At 35.5% G+C, this 26,038-nt stretch overlaps 1 long non-coding RNA gene across 1 annotated transcript; it reads left to right on the top strand.

Annotated features, from left to right (window-relative positions):
• The first annotated feature begins 4,015 nt into the window (after positions 1-4,015).
• LOC108369277 (uncharacterized) lies at positions 4,016-17,805 on the top strand. Its single transcript, XR_001848478.1, has 3 exons — positions 4,016-4,095; positions 9,514-9,515; positions 17,795-17,805. It is a non-coding gene; the product is annotated as an uncharacterized LOC108369277 (long non-coding RNA).
• The last annotated feature ends 8,233 nt before the right edge of the window (positions 17,806-26,038 follow it).

The following is a 26,038-nucleotide window of genomic DNA, read 5'->3' on the forward strand; positions in this document are numbered from 1 at the left end:
TTAGCTGTAATATAATCGATAACCCATAAGAAATACATTATATTATTCATCTCGCATGTAATGCATTACTCCTTTTCCGACTGGGCCTAAATGTGGTAAGAGCAAAGACATACACAGCAACAGCAAAAAATACTGTTGTAAAACTATATATTATGCACAAATGAGAGCTTACTTACATACTTATGTATATGTGTGTGCAATAGGGTGACCCACAAACAATAAAGTCGGAATTGTAATGCTCTCACGCCCTAGGATTGTTCTATATCGAAAAAAGTATACCCCTATTTTTTTGCTTGGAAATCAAAAAATAGTTAGAGGTCGCTCAAAGCGCCCAAAGTTTTCCACGTATTTTTATATGGGAAAAATTAAATTTTTCGTAGAAATGGTATAGAATTCTTGAAAATCAGTATTTTTCCATCGGAAAACTTTGGTTCTCTTCAGGAGACTCTCATTAATAGTACCCAATTGTTTATTTAATAATTTTTATTACCAACGATTTTTTATTGGTCGCCCCATTGCATTTTTCATGGTTTTTGTGGGTTTTTGGCGGACCCTTAAATTATAGTTGCGATGAAAAAATTGTTAAATAATCTCCTGCAGATAAGCAGAGTTTTCTCGTAGAAATATATTGATTCTTAACTATTCAATACCATTTCTATGAAAATGAAATTTTCCCCCATATAAAATACACAGAAAACTTTGGGCACTTTGAGCGACCTCTAATTTTTTTTTATTTCAAAAAAGTAAGGGTATAGTTTTTTCGGTATAGAACACTCCTTGGGGATGAGAGCATAAAAATTCCGACTTTACTTTTTCACATGTATTTTTGGAACACCCTAATGTGCATACATACCCAAGTAAGATATACGCACTTCTGGCGCTTAATGGCTCAGTTGAGCCGCTTTGAAATGCAATAGCGGTGCAGTCACGACTTCACTTTCAATACACCAGCAGGCATAAGTGTGCAGCAACAAAAAGCACTTTCATATGCAAACATATGTACGTGCTTTAAGATGAAACACGCTCCATTCAAAAAACCTGGTACGGATTTTCCATCGGAATTATGTTTAAAATTTATTTATTTACTTGGGAAAGGGATTTCGGAAACTCGTTTCGAAATATATCACCTTAACCCCTCGAAAAAATCAAGCAACACCAACATAGAAAAGTTATTTTTACTTTAATACCTACGCCAAAAAATTTCGGAAATCCGAAAATAGAATAAAAAAATTCGTTTCTAAAAATATTTTTTTTTTAAATATTTTTTCTAAAAAATCTCCTCAGATACTAGAAGGATTTAAGCTTAAAAAATATGCATGGAAATGTTTAAAAATTGCATGGAGAGAATCAAACTAATGAAATTTTTGTTGGTATTATCAAATCGGTCTAGCTTACGTAGATCTTAATTTTTTTCGAAATAGTTTGGTGGATATAGAATACAGTATCTAAGTTTTATAATTCCGGTGGAAACGCGGCAACTTTTTTTTGGTGACGCACCCTAATGTACAAATCCACATAAGTAAAATAAGTAATTTTAAATAACTTCAGCTGCAATTGGCTCATATCAGCATATGCGTTTCAAGTATTCAGGCACACTCACACGCACAAACACATACGCAACGACTTTGCCGCTGCGGGCAAATAATTTGTTATTCTGTTGAAAGTTTCTTCCCACAATGCGAAGAGGCTAAAGTTTTTTATGCGCAAATGCGTAAAAGTTTTTTAAAATCATGCAAATGAACTGTTAACGCGATTTTCATTGTTTATGTGCAGCATTTGCGCGAATGTGTGCGTAAGAGAAGGTGAATATTTGAGAAAAACATTGCATTTGCATGGATAATTACTTGTGGCAGTACAGTAAATGGCTTTTAAATGCAGTTCGCATTCAAGTGGGGAATAATTTTCAAGTGGCGCGGCTTAGTTAAGGCTGATCAACTTGGTTAGGGGAATTGATTTTTACGCTTTCCCAGATGCAATTGAAATAAGATATTAGTAAAAAAAAAATCTATTTAAGATGGCTAAAAGAAGTGTGGCTTTTGATATGCATAGAAAGAACGCAAAATTGTGTAAGCGCAACTTTGCCTCACGCGTTCGTATACCTTAAATGGGACCTTGCATCTACCTCCGCTTGATGAAATTGATCGAGGCGGTCACATTATTGCAGCAGTTAGACTCAAAGAGATCAAATAAATCTGTGGTCATTCAAATATTCTAGTCACATTACCGCGTCACGGATGTATGAAGAAGTAGTGTTTGTCATTTGGAAGGCAGCATGAAATCTTTATCAAAGGCCTAGAGAGAACAATCGAATATTTTTCTTCTGTGGCTTTACACTCACACATAGAAAATGCAAATTCCCTTACGGAATGCCATACATGCTCTGCTCGATATAGCCCAGGTTTGTAGAATTAAGTTAATATACATACATACATATGTCCTTGGACGCCTGAATATTAAGGCGAATTGTAAAAGTGGCGAATTAGCAAGAAAAGATTCGACCATATCCTTCCAAGAAAGAAAGATTATCAATGGCTCTATTTCAAGAGATCACACGACTCATTTCGCCAAACAGCGAGGATTCTTAGCCTTCCTATAACAGAAAACGCACAGCACGTATACGCGTACTCTTCAGTTTCCTTATCCTTAGCCGTGTCTGCGCGCGATTTTCAGTATGCATTGTTTGTCTTCGTTGCGACAAAAAAAAATCCCTTCTTAACAAAAAGGGGCTCCCTTAAGATTTACTAATAAAACGACATCACAGCTTAATTTACTAAACAGACATTTTTTAAAATTCTAACCACCGCAGGCGTTTTTATTTGTAGATTGTGTTTATATTGTAGATTGAAGATTTATGAAGATTAGCTGCTTTGAGTAAGCGCAAAATATTATAATTTTACGCACCGCTACTGCACTTATGTTCACACCAACTTTTGAATGCACAAAGGAGAACATTTCAATTACACAAAGTGCAGAGAACTATTTTGTGTTTACTTTTAACTCTCCATTTCAGTTTCACAATGAACGAAAAGTAAAAATAAAAAAACAAGAATGTGAGTAATTCAGGTCACTTAAATTTCCGTCTGTGTCTTTATAGGCAAAGTGTCTGCTCAAGGCAGAGCTTCTGCAGAGCCTACTTGCATACGTCTTACAAGCAAATAAATTCTGACATTTCTGCGTTTGCTGCTCTCGTTGGTAGGCAGCTTGGCAGCTTGGCAACCAAACAAATGCGGAAATGTGCAGCGAAATGCAAATGCAAATGCAGCAATACTGGATGAATGTACGCTACAAAAACAAGAATTTGTTGCATGCGTATGACAAACTGGCTGCACGCTTACTACTCCACAGAGCAGTGCTTGTTTAAAGGCAAATAAATGTATCAAATTCTTGTGCATTGCTTGAGTTGCTGGTTAAATTCAAGCCGATGAGCATACTCGTATAATGCAAATTCTGCTGTTTAAGGAAAGCACACGTGTAGGCGGGTGTGGCTTTACAAGCGCATACATTCATGCATATTTATTGCCCAAAATGAGCAACAGACTCGAATGTCTTAAGCAAATTAAATTTATTTACGCCACGTTACGCGTTAGTGTGCTGCTGTACCCTGCAGAAAAAAAATATTAATCGATAAAAAATAAGCAACTTTTTGCGGGATTTCAATAAATAGTTTACTTTTTATTGCCTATGATAAACTAATTTAAAGTGAGTTGTAAAGTCATGCAGGAATCATTCAGTTGTAATCCGGAGTTGGTTTTCTTTAAACAATTTTCTATTTAAATATTCTCATACAAATTTTACTTTGAGTATATTTTTTCTGCACTTAACAAATACTTTTTTCGAGTTCAGGAAAAATAGAATTAATGAGGAAATGCGAATATGGGACGACTTACAGCAGAATATTTGAACAAATATGTAATGTTAAATAAAGCAGAAAAATAAACAAGTAAAATAAATTAAAAAATATTTTTTTTTTTTATTAATATTTTATGTGCAAAAGTGACACCTGCACTAACGCATAGGTCATCGCCATACAAATATTGTTAGCTTCTTTAAGCAACTTCAAGTTAACTTATAGTCCGATACATTTCCTGCAGGGTAGTNATTTTTTTTTATTAATATTTTATGTGCAAAAGTGACACCTGCACTAACGCATAGGTCATCGCCATACAAATATTGTTAGCTTCTTTAAAGAAAATATACCGATAATAGCGACCTTTAGTTCCTTCCTAAGCAACTTCAAGTTAACTTATAGTCCGATACATTTCCTGCAGGGTAGTTGCTACATGCTTACTACATATACATATGTATATTGTTGATGGGGCGTTGAAGAAAATGGAATACTCATGTTCTTAATGCTTGCTTCTTGTCAACGAAATTCATGTTCGTTCATATGTACATATACATACATATATGTGCGAATTTTAAATATAGGTTTGTAACTTTGTTTTGTTCTTATGAATTTCTGAGCCTTTATCTTATGCTCACTCATAACTCATGCGCTTGCTGACATATGTACGTACGTACATACATAGTATGTATATGTACACATATACTTATGCTAATGACACATTACAGTAGAATGCGAAGCTCCTGAATAACTTAACACTTTGATGCTTTATCTCATTAGAAATAATTGTTTACGTATATTTAAATGTGAAGCAAAAAAAAAACGGAGATTTATGAGAATCGTGTTAACATACTTATTTTCATGAACATATGTATGTACATACGTAAGTATACACATACACGCACATCCATATACAAGCATATCTACCTTTCTCAAAAGAAATTGCAAATGTATATCCTCTAAATAGAAATTTATTGTGATTAATTATGCATACAGCATTAAAGTGCTAATGAATTTGATTGAATTACAGCAATAGGATGAAATTGTGTGAAAATTTGCGTTCGTATGCGAAATTTAATTAGTTCATTTTCCAAGTTGAGTTTTAGCAAATTAAATAGACGGCTTAGTAAATGCTGGAGTGAAGCCTAATAAAGTGCATTGAAATGTATCAATTAAATTTTCTTAATTACAACAATTTGAATATGTTGCATTATTTTGTTTAGCACTTGCACTCTTGAACTAATAAATTGGCTGCACATTGGCATTTTGACAAACAATACTCCCATTGAACGGCTAAAGAAGATTACTCTTAATTGGTGCCCAAGAAGATGCAAAGTCGTCAAATAATAATGTTTACAAATATATGTTTACTAAATACATTAAGTACTGATGAATATACAATTTATGAAGAGAAGAGAATAGTAGTTAGTAATACAAGGTGTTTTCTATATTATTCTTCATGCATGTACTATGTAGTATATACTGAATATTATGGTATTTTACCCAACCACATTAAAATTTCACCATAAAGATCTAAATTTCCAAAATATCGTCCCATATGATACCTCTTTGAGAGATGGTGTCATAGCTTAATGGATAAAATATTTTCAGTCTGCGGTACATGACATGATGCACACATATATATGTACGTCGAAGACAATATATACATAGATAGTATTTATTTTAGTATTTACGAACAAACGTACCTGCATACATACACTCTAAAAAGTGTATGTAAAACTACTACTGAAAAGTGTTTATTTTTCAACCAGAATCTGTTCAACTATACGCAAAAGATGTTCAATAAATTTTAAACATTTTATGTGTTAACTATGAAAATGTGAACAATAAATGTTTAAAACTCAAAAAAAAAAATTGAAATTTGTTCTACGCCACACATATGATCAGTAAAAGTAAGCAAGCAGTGTGTAAATTTGCATTCATTAAGAGAGGAATCTGGTTACCTATCTTAATATGCGCAAATTTAAACAAAAATTTTTTAGAGTGTATATTTACGTGTACATCACTGCGACGTTATCCACCATAGGGACGTGTGCGCCAAGACCTGTTATACATAGCTGAAATTTGAGATTAACTTGAGAAAGTTGGGCCTAAAGTGTATACACAGACAGCTGAAATATGAATGTGTAATAATTAAAACTAAAAAAAAAATTACAAACATTATAGTCAGAAACAAACATTACGTTTCAAAGCCATTTTCCCCAACGAGAAATATTTATTAACTTTTTATCGACGCCTCGAAACCATACCATACCACCACACAGAATTTTTACTGAAGCACGAGTCGAAGCTTTAGCTCGCTTTTTTATTTGAGGGGCATTCACATCTCTTTTATGCCCACGAGCAGTTAGGAGCAAGGGTCCAATCGATCTTTCATTAACTCTTATAGGTATTAACAGCTATTCCGATCGCTCTTAAATGTAAATTGATTAAAGTCACTGGGGTATACATTAAGGCTGGAATACAATACTACTCTAGCACTCGGAAACGATAAGGCTTCTGATGACGGTCGTTGGATTCACTGTTGGATCGTTTGGTGGTTTTTATTAATGAACTGATAATGTACAGGTGAGAGCTAAGGTGTACAGTGAAGGATTGCATGGTGACCTCTGCGCTGGTAAATCACTGGTGACTCACGTCAAGAGTGAGGCGACTGGTTAGACCCCTTTCGGTACAGTGATGGATGGCTGGCGCCGGTGAAAGTTTTTGTGACGACTATTGGTAGCACTGATGGGATTGTCCGGTGACTCTTGCCAACGGTGAACTACTCACCACAGCCTGAGGACTATAGAGAAAAATACTATGTACCTAACTCTCTCTCTACCAGTTCGCTAAAATATCGGCTTAATTTAATTCAAAGCTGTTCCGATAGCAATCAATTTTGAATGCCTTAGCAGTTTGAATATACATAAATAAGTACGTATTTCACATCTCACAATTTTATGTTTTATTCAACAAAATGCAGTACATAATCCACTTATTAGTAGTCATTAGCGAATACCGATATAAAAATAGTTATTTCTATATAATTGAATCACTCAGTGTAGGCTTAAAATTCCATTCCCTACCGATCGTCATACCACATGGCGTCCCTTTTATGTATTTTATATGTACTTTTTGCCAACCAGTAGGACTGCTACGATAAGCGAACTCTTTTAAAAGCATTTCGTAGTCGTAAACTGATCAACGGATGACCCAATTTACTGCAGAATATGTTACACACTCAATTCCTCAAAACTCCATTCCCAGTAAATTCTTCACTTTCAACACTTAACGCATCTTCTTGAAGAGTCCAACCCAATTTAAAATCGTCGGCCAAAAGGAAAAAAAACAGCTTTTACGTTCCATTTCGTCTTCTCATCACTTCAAGAAAATGCAAACCGAAACTTCATCGCCTGGACTGTCACTAATGCAAGCACTTTGGCAGAACATTTAATGCATCAACATCAAGTGCAGCAAACAAATACATACAAACATACGCTCCCACACATACACGCGTACTGACGAACGCCTGCCAATGTGGCAACGCAGACGAGAAGTAGGAATCACTTCAATTGCCGCCAACATTGGATTGCCCGGAAAAAAAGTGCATAAAATGAAAGCAAACCGAAACAGAAAAGTGCAACATAAGAACGTAAAAGAAGAAGAAGAAGAAGAAGAAGAAGAAGAAGAAGAAGAAGAGCACTAGTGGGAAGCTTAAAAACGTGTCTGCCACACTCATACGCATACACACGTACATACGTCACACGCCGGAAAACTAAACTGAAAGCAGAGTGCCCAGCAAAATGCTGACACAGCGTCCCTGCGCTGCAGCAAAGACGCATCGCACACAGCCAAGTGACATTCGCATTGCCAAGTAAGTGTCAGTTGCTATGACACAGCAGAGTGTATATTTTATTTATATTTTTTGCACATTTCAATTTTATTTATGTGTATTTTGATTTTTTTTTGCCCACCTTCTAAGTATGTACGAGTATGTATGTATGTAGTTTAGTAAGTAGAACTCTTCGTCGTATAATTTGTAAGTCACGTAGTATGAGCGATTTTACACTTTTTTCCCCGACTTCCAACTTCCGGCGTGCTACTTCCGTTATCCTGCTTCAGCTCATTTCATCTCAATGCTTTTACTTGCTTACTTAGTTTTTACCGTCAAATCGAACGTGATTCACTCGCGTACACAAAGCAAACTATTGCTGGCCAATGTGCGGGGCGGATGAAGTGTAAATACTCGTAGTTGATGCAGGTGACGCGTTGACATGCGACGCACGCAGATTTGTGCAATCAATGCAGCATCAGGCGATGCTACAAAAATAGTTCGAAAACAACACTTGGAAGCATTTTAGAAGTGATGAAGTCACATTTGATTACTTTTAGATATATTGGTGCATAGTATTGTTGTGTTGGTTTTGCTATTTAAGTCAACTTTTCAAATATCTACATATTTCTGTGCGTACTCTATAAATAAGAAAGGATTATTTTTCACATCCGGGATTAATCGATTCACCGCCTAACTTTTTCTTAAGTTAATTGCAAAGCTACGGCGCCTGTTTATAGTTTTTTATTGGTAGATTGTGTTACCCATAGCATCACCAGAGTTCGTTTCAAATGGCTCCTCCGACAACATCTTAAAGATTTTTTGATTCCATTTTAAAGGCATTTTACAAAATTTTTCTACCACGTTTAGTTTTTGAGAAAAAAAAACTCTTGAAATGTCGAAATATGGCAAAAATTCCAACTTTCAAAAATTAAAAAGAAAAAGAATTTGCATGTATGTAGAGAGGCAGACCAGTTCTTCAGTTTTTTCTTAAATTCTTATTTGTGGCCACTGTAGCCTAGTTGTTATACAGGTGCCTTCATCGACTCATTACCTATTGGCTCCTTTAATAATCTTGTTTCTAATCCTTCCCATGGGTCTCCAAATTTTTCCTCTCTTTTCGCTTTTCCCACTAAGGCTAGCTCATCGGCCACGCAATTTTCTCTATGTCCCAGTACCCATATCAGTCTGACCTTGAAGACGGTGCTAATATTGTTTATAGCTGTCAGATATTCCAGCGCAACCTTTGGCCTTAGTATTACCGCATTCATTGATTTGTTGGCCGCCTGGCTATCGAAGGAGATATTTATAGTAGTCATAGAACGTCGTGTGTCCTATGGTACAAACCACCTCCTTTATAGCTCGAGCTTCTGCCTGCTAGACTCTGCAGTGGGCCATAGTTCGGAGAGATAGCTCCCATTATAGTTCACTAAAGAAAATTGCATAGCCAATCTTAGTGTCTAGTCCGGAAATGCGGACAAGATAGATAATGGAACGGATATTAAGCGTATATTCGGGTTTAAACACAAATATCCAAATGGGTTTGTGGATATCCGAATACAATAATAGATAGTAGGTATTGAATATAAAAATTGCATATAAGTAAATCTCACGATTTGTTACATTTTTTGTCAGGAACGTATTAATGATCCAAAATGGTGACACACTTATCTAGCACCATGCATTATCTTTAGTTTTGCATAAAGAACAAGATGCCATCGCCAAATTGTGTTTCAATGAAATCTTAAAAATATGTACTAGAAAAATATCCACAAATGTATATGTATATAACGGATACGCCTCGTAGCACTATTGGCAGTCATACGCAGTAGAGTGGTAAAAATTTTGTATTTGAGTAAAAAGTCTCATCGTGAGAAACGGGGCACGCCCTCGGTTGGTTTCCTTTTGGCATTTGTAATATCTATAACAACTTTCAACTTTCTACTGTAAGCAATACAGGTTATTCAATGACCTTGAAATGCGCAACTTAATCCCTTTGAAACAGGCAAAAATATTGGTGCATTTTTATAAAATGCTACTGCTGCCATGACAACTGAAGTTTGAAATATTTTTTCAGCGAATTTAATTTTAAAATGCCTAACTTATTGTTTGGTTGGTATATTTAGGAAAAACTTCTAGAGTAAAATATAAACATTTAATGAGCATCCTGAAAATTTATACTCAGAAACCCAAAGTTTTATGCCAGCACCTCATCCCGCAAGATGAACAATGTTTGGGCTCGAACCCTATCTCGAAACTTTTTTTGTCACCTCAATACGCAGTCAGCTAACATATGTATTTGGGCGCCTTACTAAAAACTTATAATTATTAATAGTCATTTAATTTTCACACAGTATTCTTCTCTGATGTACATATATATTTATTTCGCGTGGAATATATACAAATAAAATGGTAAATCTTTATTTCTTGATGTATATAACAATTTTATAATGAATTTCAAGGGCGCCAATTAAAAATGTAAAAATTGTACATTGTTTCGCAAGTCACCGTTATCTTATTATCAAAGTTTTTTTTTATTTCAAGGTTCACTAATTTTATTATCAACATTTTGATGTATCTTAAACTTTATAAATAAAAAAATCTTTAAACTTCAACTATTAAAAAAAAGCTAGGGTAACTTCTTTTCATTTAGTGGCACACTATTGAAACTTCTCAGTTAAACTGCATTCGATGCCATCTTTCGTAGCCTCTAATTAAAACATTATATTTGAAAACTTCCCAAAGTAATCAGTTCCTTTTTTGAATGACCAAAATGCGTCCGCTATGAGTGCACTCCCATCCTATGGCTTTATGTTAATTGCATCTTTTAAATCACAATTACAACAAGCATTTCTAATTCTTACCTGTATTTCTGATTGTGGCATTAAACTCAAGGACTCAATAAAACCACGCGTCTTTGCCTAATATGTAGTTCCAATCACATGCTTGAGTTAAAAATAGCTCCAAATCAACAAGGAATAAATGCCCAATTTCATATCAGTCAATATCGAATCAATTAAGTATAGTTTCGTCTAACTTTTGATATTTTTACATACATATACTGTACGATAAAGTTTACGCCATTTATAGCCGCAAGTAAAAGCCAGAAGTTTAGCCCACGTAGGTAGCTTCTAAATCGGGTGGCCCACTCACTCGCCTAGCTGGATGAAACACCCACACAACCAACCAACCACCCAACCAATTGAGTTGTATACATAATTTATTCTACCTGTTTCGCTTAGTTCAATTGCGCCCCGGCTATATTGATTTCCGTAGAATTTGTTATTAATTTGCTGTAGTTTTTGCTACGAGTATTTTGCTGCTGCTGCTTCTTCCGATGGTTTGCTACTTTTAATTACAAAATGGCAGTAAAAATAGGTACCTTAACCAGAACTATACAGCAATCAAGCATCATTTTCCAAATTTCGACAACTTTATCTCACTCAGACGCCAACTGGTTGCAGCATTTCGAAACCATTTACTTAGCAAACAAACACTTTCATGCATACATAAATACTTACATACATACATACGGTTTTCCAAGCAAAGGTAAATTCTTTGGAAAACATTTCGTCGCACTCGTACATCCTTGACCTGTGTTTAGCTGTATGGATTCTGTAATGGGAATGTGCAATTAGCTGCAAATGATGCATGTAATTAAATAACTGCTTGCATATGTATCTCTAGAAATTTAAATAAATATATAGAGCTGGTACACAAATTTACAAAACGATGTCAATAAGGGGTAAGAAAAACAAGTTAGAACCATCACACTCTGCCTGAAAAAAAGATTGCTTCTAGTTTATTCATGTGAAGGCTGGCAAATATGAGAAATCAACATCGGGTTGTAAATTATGACTTTAAAATTTGTATGTGAACTGATAATAGATTTTTTTCATTTTTTTTTTATATAAAATATATTTTTTTCATACATGAAAAATGAAAATGCATGTATGTCCCTATGTTTTTTAGCCACTGAATCAAAAATGACTACGAAAAATGAATTAGACCCCTCCCTCACTCCCTTGAACCCCCTTACTACACTCTGAAGGTGATTGATTTTCGATTTTCCAATCAAAGTTAAAATATACTTATAGGTTTCTCTATGTTTTTTTTTTTTTTGTCCACTCCCTCGATTACCCCTTGATGGGCTCAAAGCTTTAAACTCTAGCTACCGATAGTCAGCTCCCCATCTTTCTCTTGACTTCAGAGAATTGTAACATACGTACCACCAAAGATCCATCTTTCTTGAGATTTACGCAAGATTATTTATTTATAGGTTTTCGCAACAACAAATTTTGAATTGAGAGAGATTCCAAGCTTTCGATTTTATGAATTTTTTTCCATATAAAGTTTGCTCGAAAATTTTTAAACGAATTAAAATATATGACACCGGTAGAAAAAAAAAAATCATCGGAATATTGCAGAAACTTGCACTTTCATTTAATGGACTATACAACTGCAACCTTAGAATCTTTCTAGAAATGCTGAATTAAAAGCTTACTTTTCGTACTGCGTATTCCCAATAGAATTCAGCGGTTTGTAGACATTTCTCATGGCCCTTAATTAACTTTTTAGTTCCTTTAAGTTCCACTTTTTGTAATTTTTTAATCTATAATTTGGCATTTTATGCTCAATTTCTATATTTTAGGATTGTGCCAAACGTGCCTCTGAGAATGAAAGTGCCCAAAAATGGCACTATTGTGCCTACTTTTCCATCACTGCTGTGAATGGGCGCCATACGTTCATGACACATACATATGTACACTTCTACCTATGCACAATCCTAGCCCACAGCTGGCTAGTGTAATATGTATGTGCATCTTCAAGTCCACTCAGGAAAGAGCAATACTTACTATAAATAGATGTGAAACAAAAAAAATGTGCATCTCACAAGCCAAAAGCCAAAGCTACCGAAGCTGCTGATCTGAATTTAATTTTGAATAAAATTTACAAGCGCCTTGTTCCATTTATTTCCTACTTCCGCTTGCGTTTGAACAATACACATTATTTTGCAATTTCACTCCTTGGTAATTGCTGTTCTCTTTTGTTTTTTTTTTTTCTTCTTTACTTCACTTTATTGCTGCGTTTTACGATTATTTTTCCTCTACGTACATACATACGTACATCACTCAATACTTGGTCCAGCGTAAGCTTAGGAAGTTTATCAATTGCCCATTTTTTCCCCATCAGCTCCATCCACACTCAAATGCCCTTCACCACCATCCTGCCGACCACCGCAATAAACTTGTTCTGCTTGTTGTTTTGCTTTTATGGACGTCGAGCACTTTTCAATCTTTTGCGGTCAACAAAGAACAACAATTTGCACAGCACTGGTTGGTTACAGCTTTGTAGTTTTCAAGTGCCTGCAAATAGGCGAAATTAGCTTCTAATTTTTCTTGTTATTGCTTTCAATTTGCTTTCGGTTTTATTACTATTTTTTCTCCTCATCAGCTTCGCTGGCTTGAGTGAGCTTGGACAATTGAATTTGTGGCATTAATTTTATTGTTTTTTTTTAGTTTTTTTTTTTTTATTGCAGTTGTTATTGCTTTTCGTTCGAAATTTCTACGCTCTAATGGAGAGGAAAACCAAATTTTGTAGAACGTCTGGTGCACGTTGCCTATGTATGTATGTAGGTGTGCGAGTATATTGTTTTATGGGGCAGTGCTGGTGGGCATTAAACCTTCGCTGGTAGACAATTGGCAGATATGAAATGGTCAATGTGAGTTATTGGTTTTATGCAGACTATAATCGAGTATGTATGTACGTATATTTATGTATATAGCAGCAATGTGAAGCGGAAATCAGATTTCTGTCCAAGATTGCAAAATAATTTGAAATGGGTAAACATTATTTTGGACAATGAATAAAGGCTGGTTTGTAAGCACCTTTGGCTAATGGGAATGAAAACTTGGATGTGATTGTAGACACGGGGAGTTATTGCTTAAACAAAAATCTAATTAAAACTGGTTAGGCATTTGTACATGTAATTTAAATAACGCCACAAAGTGTATTCATTTGTATTTTAGTACACGCGCTAGATTAAGTTTGTCAACATCAAAATTTAATTTATGTCCTCAATTTAATTAAATTAAATTTTTCAAAGCGGTGGCAGCGTTCCTCGAAAATATTTTCAAAATCAACTTTTCTTATCTCACTTTATTTTGACGCCCATATTTCAAGATTTCATTAGCCTTATAAATCGAATTGATTTAAATTTTTCGTGCATGTGGCAGCCTTCTTTAAAAAATATATTCTTTGAAAATTTTGCTTGCGGGCTTAAGCCCCGTTAGTCTGAAACCCGTATTGTATTGAGATGTTGTTTATCTAATTTTTTTGATTGAATTACATTTTTGAAACATATGGCAACCCTCTTTATAATTATTTTAGGAAGTAAGCTTTCTTACATTCAAATAATTTGATGTTAGTTAACCGAAAATTTTCAAAGAGGTGGCAACTTTGTATCGAACTTACTAAAAAAATATAACAAAAAATAATTATTTAAATCACCTGTTTTCGAGTTTTTGTCCGCCGTCTATAGAAAACCAAGTCTTTTTGCTGCGAGTTTCTTTTTAAGGATGGTGTTTTTTTTTTTTTTTTAAGAATGTAACCAATTTTATGCTGTTAGTTGTAGTTATTTTTAAAATCCAACGCGCAGTTGTAAATAAACATACCTATATTTGTACATAAATTCTGTAATTTTAAAACTTTGCTGGCTTTAAAACTTTTTTCTCGCAAAAAATTGGAAAAGTCCTGCTGACTTAATAACAAAAGTAATTACTTACGCCACCCAATAGCCTCTTGCATATTATATATATGTACATACATACATACACTTGCAGATAAAACTAACTGATTAATTATGTCGCAGTGCCCTTGAATTTACTCTTAAATAAAATATCCACTTAACATCTGTATCTAATTAAAATCTTCCAGTTTATGCTTAGACACGACACAGACACAACAACTCCTCAGACAGCAGATCCTTAAACAAACAATAAAGGAAAGCAACAAAACGATAACAAAAAAAAAAACCCCAACTACAACAAGAATATTTTCAAAAAACACTTTCATTTGACGGCGCATTTGTTCCGCTGAGCGAACTCTCAGCGCTGTCGCTACGTGATTTATGCACCGTCAAATGGTTTATCTGCTACTCGTCTTCGTTCGCCCACACCTTTCTGCAGTGTGTATACTACATATAGATTCGTGTGTACATCCTTAAGTCGGTGAGCATGTCCTGTTGGCACACCGAAATCGCTACTTTATAATAAATATTCCTCGCATTCGGGACGTTTTTTTTTTTGCTCGTCTCATGAGAATTTTCTGGCGGTGTTCCATCATTGCCACTTCACTGCTGCCACAATGCTTCCGCCGATGATGTCCTGTGTTGTACTACGCTGCTATATACATAGCTAGGCAGATATCTGCTTCTGTTGCTGCTTAAGAATTTTTATACTGNGCTCGTCTCTTGAGAATTTTCTGGCGGTGTTCCATCATTGCCACTTCACTGCTGCCACAATGCTTCCGCCGATGATGTCCTGTGTTGTACTACGCTGCTATATACATAGCTAGGCAGATATCTGCTTCTGTTGCTGCTTAAGAATTTTTATACTGGCATTTATTTAAAACTTTGCTTCATGTTAAGTATGTACATATGTATGTTTGTATGTTTGCTTGAACCACTCAGTCGCGCGCGATGCTGGCCAGAAAAAATTGAGTCTTTGTAGGAGTCTTCATCAACTTTACGCGAAAATTAAAAAAAAAAAANAGCATTTATTTAAAACTTTGCTTCATGTTAAGTATGTACATATGTATGTTTGTATGTTTGCTTGAACCACTCAGTCGCGCTCGTAAGCTGGCAAGAAAAAATTTAGTTTCGGTAGGAGCCTTCATCAACTTTACGCGAAAATTAACAAAAAAAAGAAATATGTAAAACTGTGCTGCATTTCATTTGCTGGAGCAGAAGGTGGCGGTGAGCAGTCGATGTACGCTCGGTTTCATTCGATGTGCAGAGAAGGGCAAGTGGATTCAATTTTAATGCTTCGTTAAGGGCAAATAATGAAATTAATAATGAGCAACAAATCCGCTTGGCAGTCAAGTGTGCAAAGTTAATTTGTCAGAAATCGCAGGTACATTTTTTTTGTGGCACATTTACATTTTCTGGATTTTGTTATATTTTCTTTTTTCTATTTTGGTTCAGTGACTTGCTGCGAACACTCTATCCGATTGGCTACTTCAAATCTTCAACTGACCAGTCACTCAGAGATTTTCAAGTGTGTACAGGAATTTCGGTGTGACTTGTTTTACTGTGCTAGTACACTCGACAATATTCAATAACTGGCGGTGCTACANTGTGGCACATTTACATTTTCTGGATTTTGTTATATTTTCTTTTTTCTATTTTGGTTCAGTGACTTGCTGCCACCACTCCAGCCGATTGGCCACTTCAAATAATCAACTGACCAGTCACTCAGAGATTTTCAAGTGTTTACAGGAATTTCGGCGTGACTTTTTTTACTGTGCTAGTACACTCGACAATATTCAATAACTGGCGGTGCTACAAGACTCAACCGTTTTTTTTAAGCTGGTTTAAGTATCAACGCTTTTAGACATAGCAAATTCGCAGAGAGAAGAACTCCAGGCATTTGGGATAATATTTTAATCGCCATTCACCAGGGAGTGGCCAACGACGATTCGTTTGCCACCACTTTCGGCGTTTACACAGAATATTCTCTGGGTAGCAACAGAACACACTCATTCGAAAGCGAGCTAATGTGAGAAAACAAACTGCCAGAAATGGTTTCTGCGCCGGACTTGGAGCACGCCACTTACAAAAAAAGAAACATCCACCCATAAAACGAAAAGTAATACCTCCAATCAGACTCCGTTATTGGGGAAGATGCCTCTGGCCCGGCTGGTTGATATACCTGCAAATACAACGGCTGACATCACCGCCATCCAATAAATATGATGGGCATGACGAGGCAAACTCGCAAGTTTGGAAATTCGGTTTTGCCCACAATCCCGCTTATTTGCGCCAACAACGCGGCGCAAGAGAAAGCCAAGGCGTTCTAGGACATCTTCTGTGAGCGCTTGAAGCACGCATATGAGCGCTGTCCTCTCACGATATGGCGATTTTACTGCCAAGGATGCTTTCCTTCAGCCTCCGTGGCTTGAAGACAGAGTAGTTAGTACTTATTTCAAACAGAAAAAATCCATCAAGCTACATCTACAGATTGAAACCTAATCGATAGATCAAGGGCATACTTTCAGTGTTTTAGACCTCCGAACGCCAACATCCACTCGGACCGCTATTTTTCTGCAGTCAATACACGTACACGCTTCAGTCGAGCAAAAAATGTGTGTCCAGTAACTTCACCGCTCATCAACTATCGCCGAGGAAGAAGAAATCGGATTCCAGCTGAGGAGGAAAGCGATACGTGCTTTCCATAAAAAAGAGAAAGACCGAAACACTTGTTTACGAGAAGCTTGGAATTCTGGACGAATTGAGATGCATCTGAAAATTTTACCAGAAAGTTAGGCAACGTACGGAAGGTTTCACGACCAGTGTGAACTCCTCTAACAATCTCGGCGGCCTTGTGACCGATGACCAGAACGTACTCGAATAATAGAAGGAGAACTTGTACACCCTATTGAATGGTAACAGCAATAAAATTAGTGGATAACATGAACCCGAGCGCCAGGCAATGACACGGGGAGTAATCTCCCACCACCTAATTATAACGAAGCACAAATTGTAATTACGCGGCTGAAAAACAACAAAGCTTCTGGAGATGACGGCCTGTCAGCTGAGCTATTCAAGTAGGTCGGTGAGAAGTTGATAAGGTCTTGCATCAACTCTTATGCGGGATTTGGAAAACCTCGTTCGACGCAAAGTCACCCTTTCCCCAAAAATTGCTACTTTGTGTTGGCAATTGGGAATAAACTCCCCTCCCTTCGTAAAAAACTCACACTTTATAAGTCACTCATAATGGCCTTGGTCGAATAAAGCGAAAAGGCATGAATAAGGACAAAGTCCAATGAGACGACACTTGGAGTACTTGAGAGAGAGTTTTTCTCGAAAGACATTGCTTGAGCAACGAAGGACATAGTACAATACATAGACATAAACGAAACAGCTTTCAAAATACAAAAACAGGGAGAAGCTTCCTCAGTCATTGACAGACCCGGTGGAGAAGGATATGGCGCCACTTGGCATCTCCGATTGGCACAAGTGGTTCTTTACTGGTATCGGACAGAATCATTTGGGCGATTACAGCGCCCAAAAAAATGGAAGGGAAACAAGGGTTTCAAGTTATTAGCAAAATGGTAATTTAAATAAACCTCCTACGGTATTTCCATGGAGAAAAGCTTCTCACTAACACCATTTGCCGTTCGAAGGCGTCGCACAGTGTGAAAATTTAACTTTTTCGTGACAACATCTAATATCTCAGCAGCGAAAATACAAGAAAAATAAATTTCGTTGGATAAAAAATTATCTATCAAACTTGTCTCGCTATCTGTTACCGTACTCGAGATATTCGATTTTGACACGAAAAAAATTAAATTTACACACTGTACGTCGTAAAACCCCACTTCGTGTGACAGCAACAAATATGTATGTATTTATTCTTCTTTGACAAATATGCATGTATATATTCTTTTTTAAGATAAATAATATATATTTTAATGAAATAAAACCTAAGAGCCATTCGAATTGTAAAAGCAATTCCCGAAATGCATTNTTTTTATATAAAACCTAAGAGCCATTCGAATTGTAAAAGCAATTCCCGAAATGCATTCACCTACTTGCACTCGACCATTGGTTTGTGGTGATAAAATCATTTGAAGTAATTCCCAACACACAATTACAAATATTTATATGTATTTATGTAAACATGTATGCAATCCACTTGCTGCGCTAAGCATTCTACAAGCATGTAATACTCATTAATTCAATACCCGGCCACTTACTGTCTTAACATGCCACAAGTGCCACAACAAACAACAATAGCAACAATGCCACAGTTAGTATTATTGGAACACGCAACGCAACGCAAATACATGAAATATAACAGTTGTATGTGCAAATGTCTACTATGCATAAATCCTTTGTTGCATCCAACAGTCAAGAAGCAGTCTTGATAAAGCTATTACTTATTGCTCCCAAAAACCAAATNCTCGTATGTGCAAATGTCTACTATGCATAAATCCTTTGTTGCATCCAACAGCCAAGAAGCAGTCTTGATAAAGCTATTACTTATTGCTCCCAAAAACCAAATATTGCTTGACAATGTGCAATGCACTCAAAATGTTTGAAATGCACTTAAGTATCGAAACAATGTATGGTCGAGAAGGATGTGCAATACATGCTATATATGTACATACTTATGTATTTGGAGGAGTTTGAATGTAGACATGTGAGTTAGCACTGAGATGTGTATGCTATGGTTTGATATAATATAATGTGCTAAATATATATGTATGTATAAGTGTATAAAAGTATGCGTATTTGCCTGCGTAGATATTGACCTGCAACCCAGCGCGCTACAGTAAATAATTTTTTTCTACTCGATGATAGTCAAGCGGCCAACGCGCCATACGTTACTCATACGCCGTGTAGTGTCGCAAAACAAAGAGCAGACAATCACAAATTCGCCTCCCTCAACAAGTGGCATACATACTACATACATATATGCATTTTACCTTTCACACTGTTGGTTCCAGTATTTTAATTATTTTATCTTTTTGCCACCGCTATGCCATGGATGCACTGCAACAACCGCTAATTGGTGCCGTTGTATGTCCGCAGCATACAAGTCTACACTGGATTAACAATGTGAATCAGTTCATATTGAAAACTACAATTTTTTCAATTACTTTTACTGGATATTTTATTTTAATTGGTAACACAGCGTTCGCTGAACTTTGAATGTATTCAAATAAGTAAATGAAAAAATTTGTTTTGTCAAGTTTTTTTTTGCAGTATGTTCAAACTGTGCTGCCAGTCAGGAATATTTTTGACTACTTGAAAACTACATTCACTTTTAATTTACTCAAATAGGCCAAGATTAAGGAGTTAAAAATGTAAATACAAAATTTCTCTACTTGTCCATGATTCGTGTTTTCCAGCACTACAATTTACATTGTAATCTTTTAGAAAAAGTTTTTTCCCAAAAGCTCTAGCAAATCAACCAAAAACAGCAAAAAATAAAACAATAAATTTTTATACAATTTTTCTGAAGCGGCAACATTGCGCTCAAATTGTTGTGCAGATCAACGCTCAAGTATGTTACTACATATAAAAAAGTGTTGAGCCTTAAAAAGCTATTAAAATGCATGAAAAATATGAAATCACTGGGCAAAAAACACAAGAAACGGTAACGAACTGGCAAAACCTACATAGAATGGCAGAATAGTGCCAATGGCAAGCAATTTCAATTTGAGTGAGCTGACACTGAAGCTGGTACTACTGCGACCGCCATTTTAAGCATACTTGAGCGGTTGCAGNCACATAGAATGGCAGAATAGTGCCAATGGCAAGCAATTTCAATTTGAGTGAGCTGACACTCAAGCTGGTACTACTGCGACCGCCATTTTAAGCATACTTGAGCGGTTGCAGGCATGCATTTTTTACATGTAGATACACATACAAAACATGCATACATATGTATGTATGTGTGTACGTGTATAGGCATATTCCCAGTGGGAAAAAATAATCACTAAAACAGCCGTTTTCACATTCGATAATGCATTATTTTTCTAACGGCGATGTCCTAGGAAAAGTGGGGCATTCAATTTTGTGTTACCAGTAAGGCAGGAATGAATGCAATTTAATATGAATTTTTTGTGGCTTTTTGGATACATAAGAATGCTGATTACATATTAAACAGTAATAGAATCTAGAACTCATAAGATATAAATTAAATGTAACGCATTACTACTTTTCCCACTGGGTTTAAATGACTTACATATACAGAGGTTAAAGTTTGTGTGTCTATTAGGTTCCAACAGAATACTTAGTAAGCACCTACTTTAGGTTGGTTCTTAAATATATCAACATCTAAATTTTATTTGAGCACCAATTTAAATTTTAAATGGTTCTTAAATATATCAACATCTAAATTTTATTTGAGCACCAATTTAAATTTTAAATTTTTAAAAAAAATTTTGGAGGGATGAAATAATTTATATATTTCTTCTCAAATCGCCAAATTTCTACGAAATTTTTATTTTAATTCTACTAAATTTGTCATATTGTTGAAATCTATTAATATAAATTCTTAAACGCGCTGACTTATAGCTGGGCAAGGCCAAAATTTTGTCAAATTTTTTGCGATTTTTAAAAAATACTATTTTTTCAAACGCTAGTTGCGACCCCGATTTTTTTATAATTTTAAATAATTTAGGGATGTCTTTATTTTGTATGTAGAACAAAATACAGGGGTGCCCCACAGTGTTACAGGTACAAAATTACTTACGGGAAAATCTTCTGCTTTGGAACTAAAACGTGACTACAATATTTATATCTTTGAAGATCTTTGGATAACTTTGGCAGGACTTGGAATTGACGCGAGTCATTCCAGTTTTTCGAGAATTTTTTTTGATAATTTTATATATTTCGATAATTCGATGATTTTCAAAAACATTAAAATGCGAACGCTGGCAAAAATTCGACAACTTAAATAATTTCGATAACTTTCCATAAATTTTGATAACTTTCGATAAATGTTGAAAACTGTGCGTTTCTAGGGCTCGATAATTTTCGATAACTCAAAATATAAATCGATATCTCGACGAACTTTGGATACCTCTATAAATATAGAAAACTCTGTTACTTGACTTGACTGCTTGACAACTTTCGATGGGTAAATTTTTTTATAACTGAATTTATTTCGATTCCTATAAAAAAAATCCTATAAATATCCTTACTCTTTCAGTTAACCTAATTCCCTCTGTATTTAGCATTGTTTTCATTTTCGTCTTTATCTTCAACTTTGCCTTCACTTTTTGTCTTAAGCATTTTCAACATTTATTTATTCACCATCACTTTTATCTTTAGTATAAAGTTTAATTTCAAATACAAAGTAAAACAAAGTGCGAAAACAACCCATATTGAACAGATTGCAACAACAACTATACACAAATACGAACATTTTTTAACGACGATTTGGACCGTAATTTTCAACCAATTTGGAAATGATAAAAACTCCATATTTTAATTAAATTAGAAGAATAAATTAGTTAGTTAAATAAATACGCGGAAAAATTTATTGTCAATTCCTTGTGCAGCATTTTTGCATGGATTTTTCGCCCGTCTAAAGCACTTCTAAACACTTGCTGTTTTGCGACTTTCGTTTTTGATCACAGATATAACAAACAAAAATGCTTGGACATATACCACTGTGGTAATTTTACCGTGGAAGATCCCAAATACCTACATATGTATACCTGTGAGCATACATACATACCTACATACATACATACACAAAAGTATATTAAAATATCTATGAGTTATGCTGTGGTTTAAGTGTAGTCGCACTCAAATTTTGCTGTCAGCGAAAATCTAGCTGCCACTTTGCCTGAACACAACGACAACTTTATGCTTGCAAGCTGAAAACTGCCGTTACTGGTATCATAGGCACACTAACATGGCAACAAATATTTCCACAAACTGCCGAACGCGTTACATATTTGGCTGTCATGTATGTATGTACTAACTACGGTTATGTGGGTGGCATTGCTTTTGGTACTACATACATACATACATACGTATGTACATATGTGCATGCGACTGTTGCCATTGCACTTCAGACTTCACTCAAATGTCATGCGGCAGAATTGTTTGCCATGCAGTTTCGAGTACTCAAATGTGCTGCAAGCGCATTAAATGAACGTTGAAAATGGCAGTAGGACCTACTGCAACAAACAAACAAAAAAAAAAAAACACTGAAATATCCTGCTACTACAAAAAGCGGCAATATGAAAATCTCAAGTTGTAAGCAATGGCTGAAAAACAAACAAATTGCCGAGTTTGCAGTCACTAGAGACACACACACTCACCAAAATGGCTGACAATACAAAAGTGGCTGAGCTTACAACAACAGTAGTACACTTAGGGAAAGCGATAAGTTTCGAAGTCATTGACTTTGCTCGACTTCCATTCGATATTCCATTGTTAGTTTTAAAGCCTACGAATTTTTTTTTGTTGTATAAATATTCGATGAATTGGTGCGGTGGAATTTAAAAATTTACAGCGATTGATAAGATCAATAATGTAGCGCGGCAGGCAATGATCGCTTTCCATGTTCAATAGTGTTTTCTACGGTCAAATATTTCTGGATTTGTGGATTCGCATTTTACTTTGATACTAACATTTCGATGCTTGGAAGTTGTGCACGAATGGCATCAGAGTAGTGGCCATACTCTTTCTTTACCATTTTTGTAAATAAATTTTAAGCTAAATAAGTGCTTATATAGTACATATAACTTTGTACGAAATGGGCAGCTTTATACAAAATAAAAGCAACAAAAGTCAGAAGCATTTTATTCAACTAAAACTGACTGAGATTTTTGTTCACTTAAGCAATGTGTTTTTCTTATAAATTTTGGTTTGGATGGCTTTCGTTGTAGGTTAGTATGAAAACTAGACAAAATACAGAAATAGCAGGGCAATCGATCAAATATTTTAATATATATGACAGACAAAAATGGCACTTTATAAATGGTAAGTTTGACGATTTTGATGAAAAAGACTATGTTTCTTTCGTCTTCCTTCGCATTCTTACTATAAAAAATTAAAAACCGGAATATTCTCTATCGGTTCCTTCCGATTCCTTCAAATTTTTCCCAAAAACTGTATGGTTCCGTACCACTGTGCGCCTGAGAGGAAATACAGTTTAATGAGTATATATTATTTTGTGTGTAGATTTGACTGTCGCACGGTATAATACATTGACTATTACTACAGTTTTATTGCCTTAAGCTTTTTTTCCTAACCTAAACGCATGCTTCGCTAGCATGGTTCTTCCCTACAAGGATAACAATCCTAGCGGGGTGAGAGCATAAAAATTCCGATTTCACTTTTTCACATGCATTTTAGCACCACCCCAATGTACATACACATATATGTGTCTACCTATAGGAAAACCTCTTAGCTATTCAACGCGTTCAGCGGATACTCGCATAAATCAAGCCAAATCGGAAATGCGTCGATGCATAGGCAATAAAACTTGCTGCGAGATATCGCACAAAATACATAACAACACCGGCAGCATAGAAGAAGCTACGCGTTTTGTGAATTCTACGAATTTTAAAACGCGAATTGTGACTAACGCAAAATTTCTGAATGGCAACTGTTTCCATTTGTGTGATTGCTTTTAACTGTACTTTTGAATGGCTAACGCATTGGTTCGTAGTAAATGGTGTTGCTGCATTGCGATTTCTGTCATTTCAATTTGTTTGGCTGTTCCATTCAACTGTGATGAATTTCTTCAAAGAACCTCTGTGGGTCGAAGTTGGCACTTGAACACATATGAACTTATGTAACACATACCTACATACATATACGTGTGAAAATGAAAAGCAAACGTAAAGTGTGATTAAGTCATTTCCCATACCGTGTTCCCATGGAAGCATCAGAGATATGCACTGATATGAAAATTTCGTCGAATCGGAGAGCATACTTCTATATAAATATAAACATATGTATGTATGTACTTGTTTATGCGATAACGTAAATAACTTCAGCCATTTTAAATACAAAATTAAATGTTGACTCCGCAAAGAGAGGCATAAATTTAAAACTTAGTTATAATTCACTTCTTGGCAAGTAATTTACCAGTTTTTTGGTTTGCTTGCTACTTGCTTTAGTTAGGATAAGTAAGCAGAGACAAAGTAGCTGAGTCACGATCTTTCGAAAGCTAAACACTGACATAGGATAAACTACGGTCTCTGGGAACCTTTGACTTCGAGGCAGTCTCTTGCGGTTGGATCCCAATTATACATCGCAATTCCGACGACTAAGTGACTCATAGGCTATACGCTAATTCAATAAATTCGCCTTCTTGGGCAATAACCAGGGACCGAACATAACAGTTATTGATGAAAACTGTCATGGAAAAATTCACTATGAAGGAAATTTTCTACAACTAAGTGAAACATAAATACCAATCGATTTCTTTTTCACCAAGACTCAAATTTGAAAATAAATTTTTATTTGCAATTTCTATGCAAAATTAAAAAAAATAACGATTATTTTTGATTTTTATGTTATATGTCTTAGACAACAGTTATTGAATAACAGTTATTTATAAAAGTCATCAATAAAAATCAGCCAGTGACTTTTACTTTTAAAAGTCATCAATATAAATCAGTCACCGACTTTTCTTTTTTTAAATCATTCATAAAATAATTGTTATTTTGGATTTATAAAAAAAAAAATCAGAAATAACGGTTATTTAAGGAGTAATTAAATAAATGTCACGAAATAATTGTTAAAGGGCGATTTTTTTATACAAATTGTAACTGTTACGGTCCCTGGCAATAACAATTTCATTCCTCTGTCGGAATCGCTGGCATGTCCGGATCGAATGTTCCTTGTCCATATGCGTCATTAATCTGATAGTTTATGCTCTCAGAGAATTAGGCGTATTATGGGGATATTTATTGGTCCCCACTTTAACAATGCTCTACATGGTCTTTCAACCGGTTAGTATCTGGAGAGCAGGATGGCCAACGCTTTGTAGGTATGGCGTCATGAAAATTCTCGGCGTTCCAATTTGGTCTCATCATGGTCTTGTGTGGAGGAACAGAGATCTCTTGGAATGCAAATGGCCCCTGACCCTGTAGACTGTCTTTACAGGGTTCCGCGGCTGCTTCTTAAACCCCGACACATTTACCCGAAGTCCTTTGGGAAATAAATGGGGCGGCATGGCAGGTCCTTTCTTGCTCACAACTCAACTACAACAACTAACAGTCGCCGCAAACTTTGTTCGCAATACATGTAGCATTCGCTTAACTTTGAGGCAGCCGATTTATTGATGGCTCCATATCTTTCATTTCATTAAATAGCAAACTACTTAGTTGAATTATTCCGATATTTGAACTAACTCGAATGATCGAATTAATCGCATCACTGTGCAGTAACCTCAACGTTAGGCAGAGTTTAAGCATAAAGGATGCAATGCATATAAATATATGAGTATGTATGTATGCAAGCGCACCCATTTCTATAAACAATCACAATTTGCCTGCACACTGTTGAACGGAAATGGTTGAAATATTCAACGTGCGCCTAAAAGCATATTTCACATTATTGGTTTTCATCCAAATGCCTATTTGAAGTTAATGCAGCC

This window comes from Rhagoletis zephyria, unplaced genomic scaffold (assembly GCF_001687245.7).
Source record: "Rhagoletis zephyria isolate East Lansing unplaced genomic scaffold, Rhagoletis_zephyria_1.1 Rzeph_scaffold_03575, whole genome shotgun sequence".
NCBI classification, from domain to species: domain Eukaryota; kingdom Metazoa; phylum Arthropoda; class Insecta; order Diptera; family Tephritidae; genus Rhagoletis; species Rhagoletis zephyria.